The 12,680-nt window shown below is 44.0% G+C and overlaps 1 protein-coding gene across 4 annotated transcripts in view; it reads left to right on the top strand.

The window, feature by feature from the left end:
* The window catches only part of Map3k13 (mitogen-activated protein kinase kinase kinase 13), a 161,515-nt gene that overhangs the window by 97,573 nt on the left and 51,262 nt on the right, over positions 1–12,680 (top strand). The window lies entirely within an intron of this gene.

Raw genomic sequence — 12,680 nt, 5'->3', positions numbered from 1 at the left:
ATGCCCAGGACTCACATGACGGAAGAAAAGACTGAGCTCCAGCAAGCTGCCCTCTGCCATCCACACAGTCCCTGTGGCCTGTGGGTGTGAGCATGGGCACACACAATGAAGGAAATATGATTTTAGGAAACCCATGGTCTCGTCTGAGCTCATTCTTAATTATTTAGATAAATAAGCAATTCTCACTGGGCATGGTGGTCGCAATCCCATGCCCAGAGACAATCCGCTCTGTCTCAGCATGAAATAGGCAGAGACAGAGCATTCTATATTTGAGGCCATTCTTACGCACACAGACACTCGCATAAACACAGGCACACACACATATGCACCCTTCCTTATTTTAGACTTCAGCACTTATGAATTAAAGTATAAATAACAATTTATTGATTCGGCACCACGTGCAAGCCAGGCTGCTGTGTTGCCGTCTTTAGCCCTCCTTAGAGCCTTACACAGAAGCACAGGCACCAAGACGCGTGAGTGCCCAGAAAGCTTGAGCCCAGAGCTCACGTGTTCCATAGCGATGCTAAATATATCTAATTGTCTTCTCCCATGAGCAGTGTTTTCCTAGAGATATGTTCTTAAATTAATAAAAGAATCTAATTTAAAACATATCAAAGATAAAACTATGGGAATTATTTTTTCTCCTCTCAAATATCAGAACGACTGGATGTTAATATTCTCTCAACTATCATAGCTGCTTTAAACTTGCTTGCATTTTGTGATTTATTAAAACCTAGAGTATAAAAATAGCTGCCGTAGTTAAAGACAAAGGAAATTAAATATGGAGAGAAGTTACAAGTATCTGGGTTTCCTCTTTCCTGTGTCTCTCCTCTGGCCTCTGAGCTGCTGGCTCTCTGTCTCCCTTGTCAGTTCAGGAGCATTTCATAAGCCCGCCTCACTACTCCTCTCCAGCAATGGATTGATCTTGGCTTTTCTTCTTCATAGTTTTTTTCATTTTTTAAAAAATAATCTGGGGGCTGGAGAGATGACTCAGTGGTTAAGAGCATTGCCTGCTCTTCCAAAGGTCCTAAGTTCAATTCCCAGCAACCACATGGTGGCTCACAACCATCTGAAATGAGATCTGATGCCCTCTTCTGGCCTGCAGGCAGACACACAGACAAGAATATTGTATACATAATAAATAAATAAATATTTAAAAAAATAATAATCTTACTAGTGTTCCCTGGTTTTTCCTTTATTCCCCTTGATTTTATATGTCTGTTGAGTATGTATCTTTTTTATTTTAGATTTGGTTAGCCAGGCATAGTGGTGTATTTCTAGAAGCCCAGCATCCCAGAGACTGAAGCCAGAGGCCTGTGAATTCTAGGCCAGCCTGAGCTGCCTGAACAAATACAAACATGCCAACCAGCTCATCAGACAACAAAAACTCCACCCAAGCTTGCCAGAAAAAGAAAACGGTGGCGAATAAATATGAATCCAGGTCTCTCTTCCTCCCAGCCTTCTGTCTTACACTGTTATGATCCTGATATCAGTATGAAATTCATGGAGCTGGATATGGTGGTTTATGCTTTTAATCCCACACTGGGGAGGCCAAGGCAGGGGGCTTTCTGTGAATTAGAGGCTAGCCTGATCTATATGGTGAGTTCTAGGACAGCCAGAGCTACATAGTGAGACCCTGTCTAAAGAAGAAAAGGAGGGGGATACATGCATACATACATACATACATAAGACAATGCCAGGAGATTAGTTGGAAAGAGCTCATCACTCATCAATAGCTCTCAAAAATAATGTTCAGTTAATTTTTTGTTCAATTGTGATCATATTTGTTTACATTTATGTCCAACTTTGAAGACTTTATTTGTGGGGCTGAATTTCCTAGAACTTTGATTTATTTCTACTCACTAAATAAAAGTGAAATTCTGAGCTTAATTAACAGCATTATCGTCTTTGTGTGACCTAGGACGTCCATTTGACCACCTTGCCTTTTTCTTCTGTCTCTCTACCCTTGCATCCTGGGATGTTGGCACAAAGCCAAGGTAATTTCCAGAAATTGGCAGCTGCCTGCCAAGTGTGCAGCTGTGCTGTCTAACCCTGGCCTACTCATTTTGTGTACAAACCGCTTCTTTCTTTTGAGGCCGAAAATTTCACAGGGTGGAAGTGTGTCCCAAGGCAGGGAAGGGCACCACGTGTGCTCCTGCGGACGGAACCTGAAGGTGGCGACAGCTCACAGCCCCTCCCTGCTCTGCCTCTCTGGCTTTCCGCATCTTTTCCATTTGCCTGTCAATGTATTGAAAATCTTGCCTTATCCCCTTTCCTGTTAATAAATAATAGTGTTGATTTTTCATGAATAAAAACAACAAAGCAGTTGGCTCCCAAGAAAGTGCCTGAACCAAATTTGGACAGCGAGAGGGACACTGATTCCCCACTAAAAGAGCAAATGACAGGACAGTGAGAGGGAGAGAGGGTTGCGGCTTCCCATCGACTTCTGCTTGCTGACTCTTCCCTGTGCAGCGGCAGTGGGTGGGCGGACACGCAAACAGGTAGAATTTAGATATTTTTATCTTCCTACACTCTTCTAAAATATAGCTCTGATCGCATTTGAATATAGTCATGGGTGATAGTTTTTCCTCCCCTTTGTTTGTGCCTGTCAATTTCCCTGCCTTTGTGGCTTCCTGTTGGCACTGGCATTCTCTAGGAGCACAAGGGACACCTGTTAGGCCAGCGCACACAGTGAGGCTGGCTTCGGGTCTGTCCACTGAGAGAGAGTGCTGAACCTCGCAAAGCGGCCAGTGCTGCTGTGGAGAGCTGCAAGCTCACCCCCGTGGGTGGTCCTGGGCCTCCTCAGCACACCTTCGATTCAGCTGGAGTAGATCTGAGCTACTGTTTCCTTTGGCGTCTGTTCTGGTAGTATTGTGGCTGTTTATTTCTCTGTCTAACAACCAGCCAGGCTAATCGAAGGAACCAAGGGGAAAAGGGAAGGCTCATCCCAGCCTTGCCTCTGAGACGAGGCTTGATTTGCATCGAGAACTTCAATCCTTGAATGTCCACCTAGATTCCTCCAACTCCAGTGTCCAGAGAGTATGGAGTATTCAGGAATGGAGTCTAACATTCATGCTCTGGCAATCAAGGGCAATGGCAAAAGCCTACGGAGTCTGGGAGTCTCTTGGACTCCTCGGACCAACGACCAAAGGGAGAACTTTCATGGCTGACACTGGGATTTTATTAGTCTGTGGCTCTTAGGGACTCATTAGCATCCCAGTGGCATAACTTCATTTAAATTATTTATATATGTATACACATATACTTATATAACATTTTTTGTTTGTTGGTTGGTTTGGTTTTGTTTTAATTTTTTATTTATTTTACACACCAACCCTCCCTCCATCTTCCCACCCCTCCCACTGTCTTCCCCTACTTCCCCCCCTCACCAACCCACCCTCCATCCACTTCTCCGAAAGGATAAGGCCTCCCATGGGAGTCAACAAAGCCTGACACATTGAGTTGAGGCAGGACTAAGCTCCTCCTCCCCTGCATCAAGGCTGAGCAAGGCATTCATTCCACCAGAGGGCATGGGATCCAAAAAGCCAGCTCACGCACCAGGGATGGATCCTGGTCCCACTTCCAGAGCAGAGATGGCAAAGATTTTCTCCTTCTCTGGGGACTTCCTCTTCGTTTGTTGCTTTGTTTCTTGTTGTATGGGATGTTTTAGTTTTATGAGGTTCCATATTCAGTTGCTGGACTTGACTGTTGCGAGAGTGGAGTCCTCTTGAGAAAGAGTCCTTCTCTCCACCTGTGTCCTCTGGCCGCTCACATGGAGGCCTCTGCTCCATCTGGAGTTGATGTTTGTAACAGGTGCTACATACGGGTGTGACTTCATCCTACTGTGTGTAGATAACGAGTTTTCCCTGTACCATACGGTTGTGACTTCATCCTACTGTGTGTAGATAACGAGTTTTCCCTGTACCATACGGGTGTGACTTTATCCTACTGTATGTAGATAACGAGTTTTCCCTGTACCGTTTATTAAAAATTCTGCTTTTTCTCAGGTGTGTTTTCGGCACCTTTGCCAGATGTGCGATGGCTGTGACTACACAGACTCAGGCTTGGGTCTCCTAGCATCTTTCCAAACACTGAATTCCACTTCGTTCTTGTTTCTTCGAGTTTTTGAGCTGCATCATTACGTCACTTACATGTGCCCTTCCTGATCTTTACTGTAGACTCCAGAGCTATGTAGGTTTCCCTCCTAGGGCTGTTTTCAGTGTGACCTGGAGTTCTGCTGTGTTGCTTTCATTGTCATCTGAGTCCAGGAATTTTCCATCTTCTTTCTAGACCTCTGACCCATTCCTCACTCGGTGACAAGCTGTTCAGCCTCTGTGGTCTGTGTGTCCACTGGAGAGCTGTCTGCTGTTGACCCATTCCTCACTCGGTGACGAGCTGTTCAGTCTCTGTGGTCTGTGTGTCCACTGGAGAGCTGTATGCTGTTGGTCTCTAGCTCCGTAGCACCACTGTCAGAAAGAAACATGGCGTTGTTTCTCTTTTACTAAATTTTTAAGTTTTTGTTTTGTACCTTAAGATGTGGTCTGTTTTAAAGAATCTTCTATGAGCTGTTGGGTATAATTTATATTTTTCATGTTTGGGTAATATTCTGCAGCTGTTAGGTTCATTTGATGTATTATCTCATTTAATTCTGATGCCTTTTGATTGAGGAGTTGCAGGCAATTTTTTTTTTATTTTAAAAAATAAAATAATTAATTTTTAAAATTTATTCTTGGAAGATGTGTGCTGATTGTTGTCTTTTGTGTTCTTGGCTTATTTTGTGTTTCAGCTTCATTTATTTTCTTTCTGTAGCCTCTTGGCTAGGCTTATTCTTCTCTTCAGTCTGGTGTTGCTCTTAGTATTCTCTGTAGGACTGGCGGGTACAGACGAATTTTTTGAGGCTGCTTCTATCATGGAAAGTTTTTCTTTCTCTTCAACTGTAGCAGAGAGCTTTGGTAGGTATAGTAGTAGTCCGGGTTAGCATCCGTGGTCTTCTAGAACTTGGAGTATGTCACTCGAGGCATGTCTGACTTTTAAAATTCCATCAACCAACCACCTGTGATTATGATGGATTTCCCTTTATGTGTGACTTGTGGTTTTTCTCTTACAACTTTCAGCACCCTGTTTTTGTTCTGAATTGAATTTTGGGTGTTTGGACTATGATATGCAATGGTGTTTTTTTATTATTTGACTATAAAATGTCCCATTACAAATTCATGTGCAGGACATTGAGTCCTGTTTGGGGAAGGCTGTGGAACTTTGTGACATGGGGCTGGCTGGCAGAGATGGGTCATTGGGACAAGTCTTTTTTTCAATTAGATCCATCTCATGAATGGTTTTTTTTTATTGTTTTTATTGTGCTATACATTCTTCTCTGCCCCCCTTCCTTCCTCCTCTCTCCCCTTCTACCATTTCCCATAACCCCATGCTCATTTACTTAGGAGATTACTTAGGAGGTCTTGTCTTTTTCTCCTTCCTATTTAGATCCATGTATGTTTTTCCTAGGGTCCTCTTTGTTTTCTAGGTTCTCTGGGATTGTGGATTATAGGCCAGGGTTGTGGATTGTGGGCTGGGATTAGTCTCTGGGGTTGTAGATTGTGGACATAAAGCAAAGAAAAAAAGCAAATTTTTCTTTATGTCTAAAGGCCACTTATGAGTGAGTACATATTATATTTGTCTTTCTGGATCTGGTTTGCCTCACTTGATCTTTTTTCTAGATCCATCCATTTGCCTGCAAATTTTAAGATGTCATTATGTATAACCGCTAAGTAGTACTCCATTGTGTAAATGTACCGCATGTTCTTTATCCATTCTTCGGTTAAGGGGCATTTAGGTTGTTTCCAGGTTCTGGCTATTACAAATAATGCTGCTATGAACATAGTTGAGTACATGTCCTGAGCGACATCCAGAAGCAGGAAGGAAGGGGAATTTTTTTTTTCTGATCCTATGTATTTGGAGTTCTGTGTGCTTCTTGTACCTTTATGATTATATCTTTTCTTTTTCCTCACTTTTATTAAAAAAATGATTTCTTTTCTCATACGGCATATCCTGGTTAAAAGTACACGTGTTTTATTTTTTACTTAATTGTCTAAAGATTTATTTATGTGAGTTACAGATGGCCATGAACTTGTGGATGCTGGGAATGGAACCCAGGCCCTCAGCTGAACCCTCTCTCCAGTCCTATATCTTTTCTTAATTTGGGGAAATTCTCTTCTATGGTCTTTTGAATATCTGGTCCATGCCATTGTCTTGGGATTCTTCTCATTCATCTATGCCTATGATTCAAAGATTTGGTCTTTTTATGGTATCTTATAGTTTTCTACATGGTTCTTTTATATGTTTTAATTTTCCCCCCACATTCTTTGCATCTAAGGTCTAATTCCAGTTCTGCCTCTTTCCCTCTATCCTGTCTCCATTAGTAGCTTTTTCCACTGTTGTATCAAAAACCTGAGAAAAGGTAATTAAAGGGAAGAAAGGTTTATTTGGGTTCATGATGGAGGATTAATACTCTCTCTTGGCTGGGAAGCTCTGATGGCAGGACCAGCCTGTGTCTGTGTGATGGACGACTCCTGGCTCACATGTGGGCACATCAGGAAGCAGAGGAAGGGGGGTGCTGATGCTCGCCTGCTTACGTCAGCCCATGGGATGGTAATACCCACATTCAGGAATGGGCTTTCTTCTTAGTCAGACTTCTCTAGAGATCCCCAAATGTGTATCACTAAGTACTAAGTGTCAGCAACACAATCAAGGGACAATCAGAATTAGCCACTTGGGGCTGATGAGGCAGCACATTCAGTAAAGTGCTTGCCACTCTAACTTTAAGACTGGGGTTCGATCACCAGAATCCCTGTAAAAAGCCAGGACTGGTGGCACATGCTTGTAATCCCAGTCCCGGGAAGGCAGAGAGACACAGATCCCTGGAGCTTGCTGGTCAGGCATTTAGCCTAATTCCCAGACTGAGTTGCCAGCAAGAGACCCTGTCTCAAAAGGCAAGGAAGGTAGTGCCTGAGGGATGACTCCCAAAATTGTTCTTTGACTTTCATACATGTGCACATGCACAAATGCTCACCTGCCCACATGGAAACCCCAGCACACATATCCACATACAGACAGCAGTTTTTTTGGTTGGTTTTTTTTTTTTTAAGTGATCCATGGTGCCCTTCCCTTCATTGCTATTACTACTGCTTGGTTCAGGCCCCCATTCTCTTTTTGAACTCTGCCTCCTAACCAGACCTTCAATCTTTCTCTTCCAAGTCACCTTTTACTTCCCTTAATGTGATTTTAATTTACAAGTTTGACTGTTTCACATCTATGCTTAAATTCCTTAGTGGCTCTCTCTTGTCGTATGGGTAGCATCCCAAAGGTTTAGCTTGTCACATAGGTCCACCAAAGTCTGATCTTGACCTTCTTTTTCTAAGAGTTGTCCCTCATGTCTCCCTGCCACCCCCTAGAATGCTGAGCTTTTTTCCTGATAAACAACTGTTTCCATGGCATCTCTGGATACATCTGATGTTGTCCTTTCTCTGAGCTCCCACCGCACAATGTGTGTATCTGTGTAGAGTATCCCACCATGTTGCTATTATTTATTTATCTTGCCCTCTAAGTTATAAGGGTAGGAACCCATATACCGTTCATTAATGCCTAATATGCAGCATAGCATGTGATAGCTCAATAAGTATATGGATGGCTGGCTGGCTGGCTGGCTGGCTGGCTGGCTGGATGGATGGATGGATGGATGGATGGATGGATGGGTGGATGGATAGATGGATGGATGGATGGATGGATGAGAGTTCAGAGGATAGGATATTTTCACTCGTTCACAGATAGAAGGTGATGGAAAGTTTAAAGGGGATTAAAATTTTGGCCTCAGTAGAAGACTGAGAAAATAATTAAAAAGCCAATTTTTATCCACAGTCCTCCAACAGAGGGTAATACAGAGACACTCATCACCTCCATGTTAAAATCCAGACCTCCCTACATTCTAATCCCTATCTGCCCATTTGCATCTCTCTCTGTGCACATAATGTAACCTACATCCCAACTTCCTGCATCTCTCTCTGTGCACATAATGTAACCTACATCCCAGCCTCCTGCATCTCTCTTTGTGCATATAGTGCAACCTATATCCCAGCCTCCTGCATCCCTCTCTGTGCACATAATATAACTACATTCCAGTCACTTGCAATTTCTCATCTACGCCATAGTCTTTCATACATGTCTTGATTCATAGTTTTCTCTGTGAATGCAAGAAACAGCTCTCTCCTCAAAGAGGACAAGATATAGTTTGTTTTGGAGCCAACTATGAGTGACCATGGTCTAGGAACAGACTTATATCACCCTAAACTCCCTGTTCAACTGAGACCGTTGATGACATATGAAAACTATCAGGAAATCTCTGCTGTAGGCCTTGGATATTACCCAACAGCATTCTAAGCTTTGAGGTCTGTTCACACTTTCCAAAGGATTTACCTGTCAGTCACAAAAATGTTAGATCACACACAGAGATGGACAATAAATGGCTATTATGGGGGCCGAAGATGACCCAAGATAATTTGGCTGTGTAATGAGCCCTGTTGCCCATCACGCAGGAAAGGCCAGGGGTTGAATCTTTAGGCTGCATTTTATTTCAAGACCCAACAGTCAGCAGAGAAGACTGCATTAGCATCCTGAAGATCTGTCTTCATGCCTTCTTCAGTCAGCAGATTAGATAGCAAGGAAAGACAAAGGCAGTAGGTCGGCCTTCCAGTTCAGTCAGGCAGGGGTCTTGTCTCAGGTTTACCATGTTGATGCCTTTCTCCTTAGCCTCTCTGGAGTAGTGGAAACACCTAGGCCTCAGAGTCATACTTGTTCTGAACAGACACTCTAGGAGCCGTCTAGAGTGAAGGTTAGTACAGAGGGAGCCAACCACTAGCAGTGTGCGGATTCCTTCCTGCAGAGTGAAGTGCGAGTGAGTCTCACGGCATAGACTGTGCAGTGCCCGTCACCCGCCGCCTTCCAGCCTTTCTGGTCACTGAAGTCTGGCCTGTCAATCAGCCTCTGTAGAACCAGCTGCTCTCCAGGAACTTCTGTTCTCACCCACAGACAGGTCCCCTCTCCTCCTCTCATTGCTTATGCTTGCCCAGCTGTTGAATTCCTGCTCTTCCTTCACAGGGATGAAAGTTTAACACCTTCGGGCCTCTGTCCCCAAATGGCCTCTTTCTTCTGGGAGAGCACTTACTTGATTTATGACAAGCACCATCTCATTGATCTTTGGAGTCTGTTTTTTTTTTTTTTGTCCTGGAATTAGCTCTTGTAGACCAGGCTGGCCTCGAACTCACAGAGATCCACCTGCCTCTGCCTCCCAAGTGCTGGGATTAAAGGCATGTGCCACCACTGCCCAGCTCCTCATGATTCTTACAGCCTTTTCCAGTTTGGGTTCTGCATGTGCCTGAGACCATCTGGTACCAGTTGTTGCTGCATCTTTAAGGGCAATAGGGTCTTTCTTGGCCCCAGTGAGCTTTACTGAGGATCCCAGGGTGCAGGGTGGTGAACAGTCACCATGTCAGCACTGAAGGGACAGACACGGTCCCACCTGCTCACTCTCAGCAGCCCAGGGAATTCTCTAGACTTTTAGAGACCTTAAGTCAGGCCTAACCCGGGTTGGTCGCTTTGACAATGAAGACAGATTAGCCAGGGAAGTGGGGCATGGTTGGAGACTTTGGTGGAGCTGTTTTGGTACAAGAGTTGTTGAAAGAGGCACTCGGAAAAAAGATGCATCCAAATGCGGGTATGTAACTTCCCAAGGGTGAGTAGGGGGAAGTAATTAATTGCCTTGATATTACCCATATATAACATTTTGGGGGCTCTCAAGTTACATCTCGCAGGGCTGCTGAGAGACCTTTCTCTTCTCTCTTTTGTTAAGAGGGATAACGGAAGCAGCTCCAGAATGCTGTGAGTGGCACATAAAGGTGAAATCAGGAGCGGTGGGTGGGCACAGGCTTAGCGGTGCCCTCTCTCTGTCGGGAGCTTCCTGTGGAGCTTCCTAGAAGTTTCAGGCTAGTGACTGAGAAGGGAGCAGGGCTTTGCACAGCTGGTAATCACACTGGAACTCTTGCTTCTTTGCTGGAAGAGGCCTCAGCTGGATCCCAGCTCCTTTTCCTTCTTTAGTTCCCATATTTTCTCCTGCTTTCTGTCCTGCTTCAGCCAGAGACCCCTCATCCAGTGGCTTTCAAGTTCACATCGTCTTGTGTTAACGTGATGAGGAATAAAGACTTGGGAGAAAAGAGTGAGGGAAATGAAAGTAAATTTATCAAAGAGAGATTGTTATTTGTTTTTTGTCATCTTCCAATTTGTTTTTTGATATACTTTATTGTATTGTATTTTCCTATTATTCCTTAGGTGCCTGTTTGTTTTCTGACTAGACACAGAAAGGGCATGAATCTGGATGGGAGGGGAGGTGGGGAGGAACTGGAAGGAATGGATGGAGAAGAAACAGTAATCAGAATATATTAAATGAAAAAATTTCAATAAAAGGGGAAAAAAGTGAGACTTATAATCTTATGGAGTCCTGTGTATGATTTTCCTTGGGGTATGCCGGCTGTGGGGTACTGGGTGAGACAAAAACCCCAACAAGCCGGCCCTCATGTTACAACTAGCTCCCAAGTGGCCTTCCCAAGAGAGGGAGACAAACACACTTCCACCTAGGTTAGTGGCATTTTATTGGGTTTATATCAGTAACTGAACCGAGACTGAGGTCATCTTTATTGAATTAATCATCCTTTTTTTATTGTGTTGATGTGTGTGTGTGTGTGTGTGTGTGTGTGTGTGTGTGTGTACGTATGTGAGTGTTCACATGGTGTTCATGCACCACAGTAGATGTGTGGAGGTCAGCGGAAACCTTGGGGAAGTTAGTTTCCTTTGTCCATCATATAGCTCCTGAGATAGAGTCAGGTCGTCTGTCGGGCTTGGTGGCAGGCGCCTTTGCTTGCTAAGCCATCTCAGGTGCCCAAGACACCATGGACAAAACTGGTGAGCAGTCTAATAGGAGAGGCTATCAAATACTGCTCATCCAGTCAGGGTCACCTGAGTGCCTCTCTCTCTTCTCTCGCCCCTGCCTCTCTCTCTCTCTCATTTGACTCATTTTGTAGGCTACTGATTGAATCACATCTCTGTCTTGTTCGTGGGCTACCTCAATGGACGAGCTCACGATTCACCGTGAGCCCTCACCCTCACTTCCTATGGGGAGCTCAGGCCTGTCGCACTTACTACAATGAGACTGGTTTATTTTTCTCACACTGTGGCTTCCGGTTCCATCCATGTTGTCACAAATGATAGTTTATCATCCTTTTATGACTGCTTAATGTACATCATATGCAATATTTGTGTATAGATCACACTTCTCTATCCACTCCTCCACTGATGGAGACCAAGGTCTCTCTGTCTCGGGACTAATGCTGCAACACGTGAGGATGCAACGGTCTCCTTGACAGACTGATTTTCTGTCCTCTGTGCAGTAGCAGACTGCTGGGCCACATGGTAGTTCTACGGAGCCACCATACCATGTCCCACAATCACAATGCTAATTCACAGTCCACTGATGGCAGTCAGCCCTTGCCCACACTTGCTGTCCCCTTGTGGTTCTGGCTTACACAAACCTGCTAATGTGATGTTAAGCATTTTCTCATAGAGGTCTTAACTGTCCTAACTCTGTCTGCTTAAGCTTGCTGCCTATTTTGACAGATTATTTTCAATGCTATTGAACTAAGTTCTTTAGCTATTCTAGCCATGAACCCTTACCCGATGTATAGCTAACAAATACCTTCTCCCATTCTGTGGCTTGTCTCTTCACAATGTTAGGTTGTTTCTTCTGCTGTGCAGAAGTCTTTCAGTTTCACATTATCTCATTTGCCCGTTTCTCATTTGTTTCCTCCTTGAAGAGTCTTATCCTACTTTCAACAAGTCTGAGATTGAGTTTTGTCGCTCTGACTAATCGAGAGCAAGTCTTCGTTTGCAGAGGTTCCGTCCTCCCGCAGCGTTTCTAGTAGATAGATCAGAGCAAAGAGTAGTTCGAAAGCTGGGACTTTGTTGTATTGCCCGAGACTGAGTGTAATACGGCAAGAACAACCGTTGTTCAGGAACTGCTTTGCCATGCACCTACGATGTTTATGAACCAAGTGCTGCCAAGGAGAAGCGATGACAATGTCAGACACCAAAACAAAGAGAAAAGATGGATTGTCACATAGAATAGCCTATATGTCATGTGTATGAATATATCAGAACAAGCTGTTTTCCCTGGTGATAAGGGCAATGGTTTTTTTTTTTCTGATTAAAATGGTAATAGAGGGAGATGGACGTCAGAGGGTCACATGATAACCTGGCTTCAAAGAAGAGGTAGTGGGGGTAGAGCATGCTGGGATACTGTGAAGTCACAACTGCGTGGCTCTTCTCAGTCTAACCGCCTGCTAGGAACTACTGTTCGTTTTTGGATGGGCCCTTCCAGTCTCTCTTCTTGACTATGTGGTCAGTGCCCTTTAAATGCCTTGTCAGTCCTGTGTCAAATACTTGTCCTGACCGTTCTTTATATTAATATGTCGTGAACAGTTTCTCACAGTAGTGAATGCATTATTTTTGCCTGCTGCACTGTATTCCATTATGTGTAATAAACTTGCCCAACCTCCTCATTGTTTCTGTGGTTTCTTAAACAG

The sequence above is a fragment of the Myodes glareolus genome, chromosome 2 (genome assembly GCF_982192425.1).
Source record: "Myodes glareolus chromosome 2, mMyoGla1.1, whole genome shotgun sequence".
NCBI lineage: Eukaryota > Metazoa > Chordata > Mammalia > Rodentia > Cricetidae > Myodes > Myodes glareolus.
Note: the sequence above shows the minus strand (reverse complement) of the source record. Positions and strands in the feature narration are given on the sequence as shown.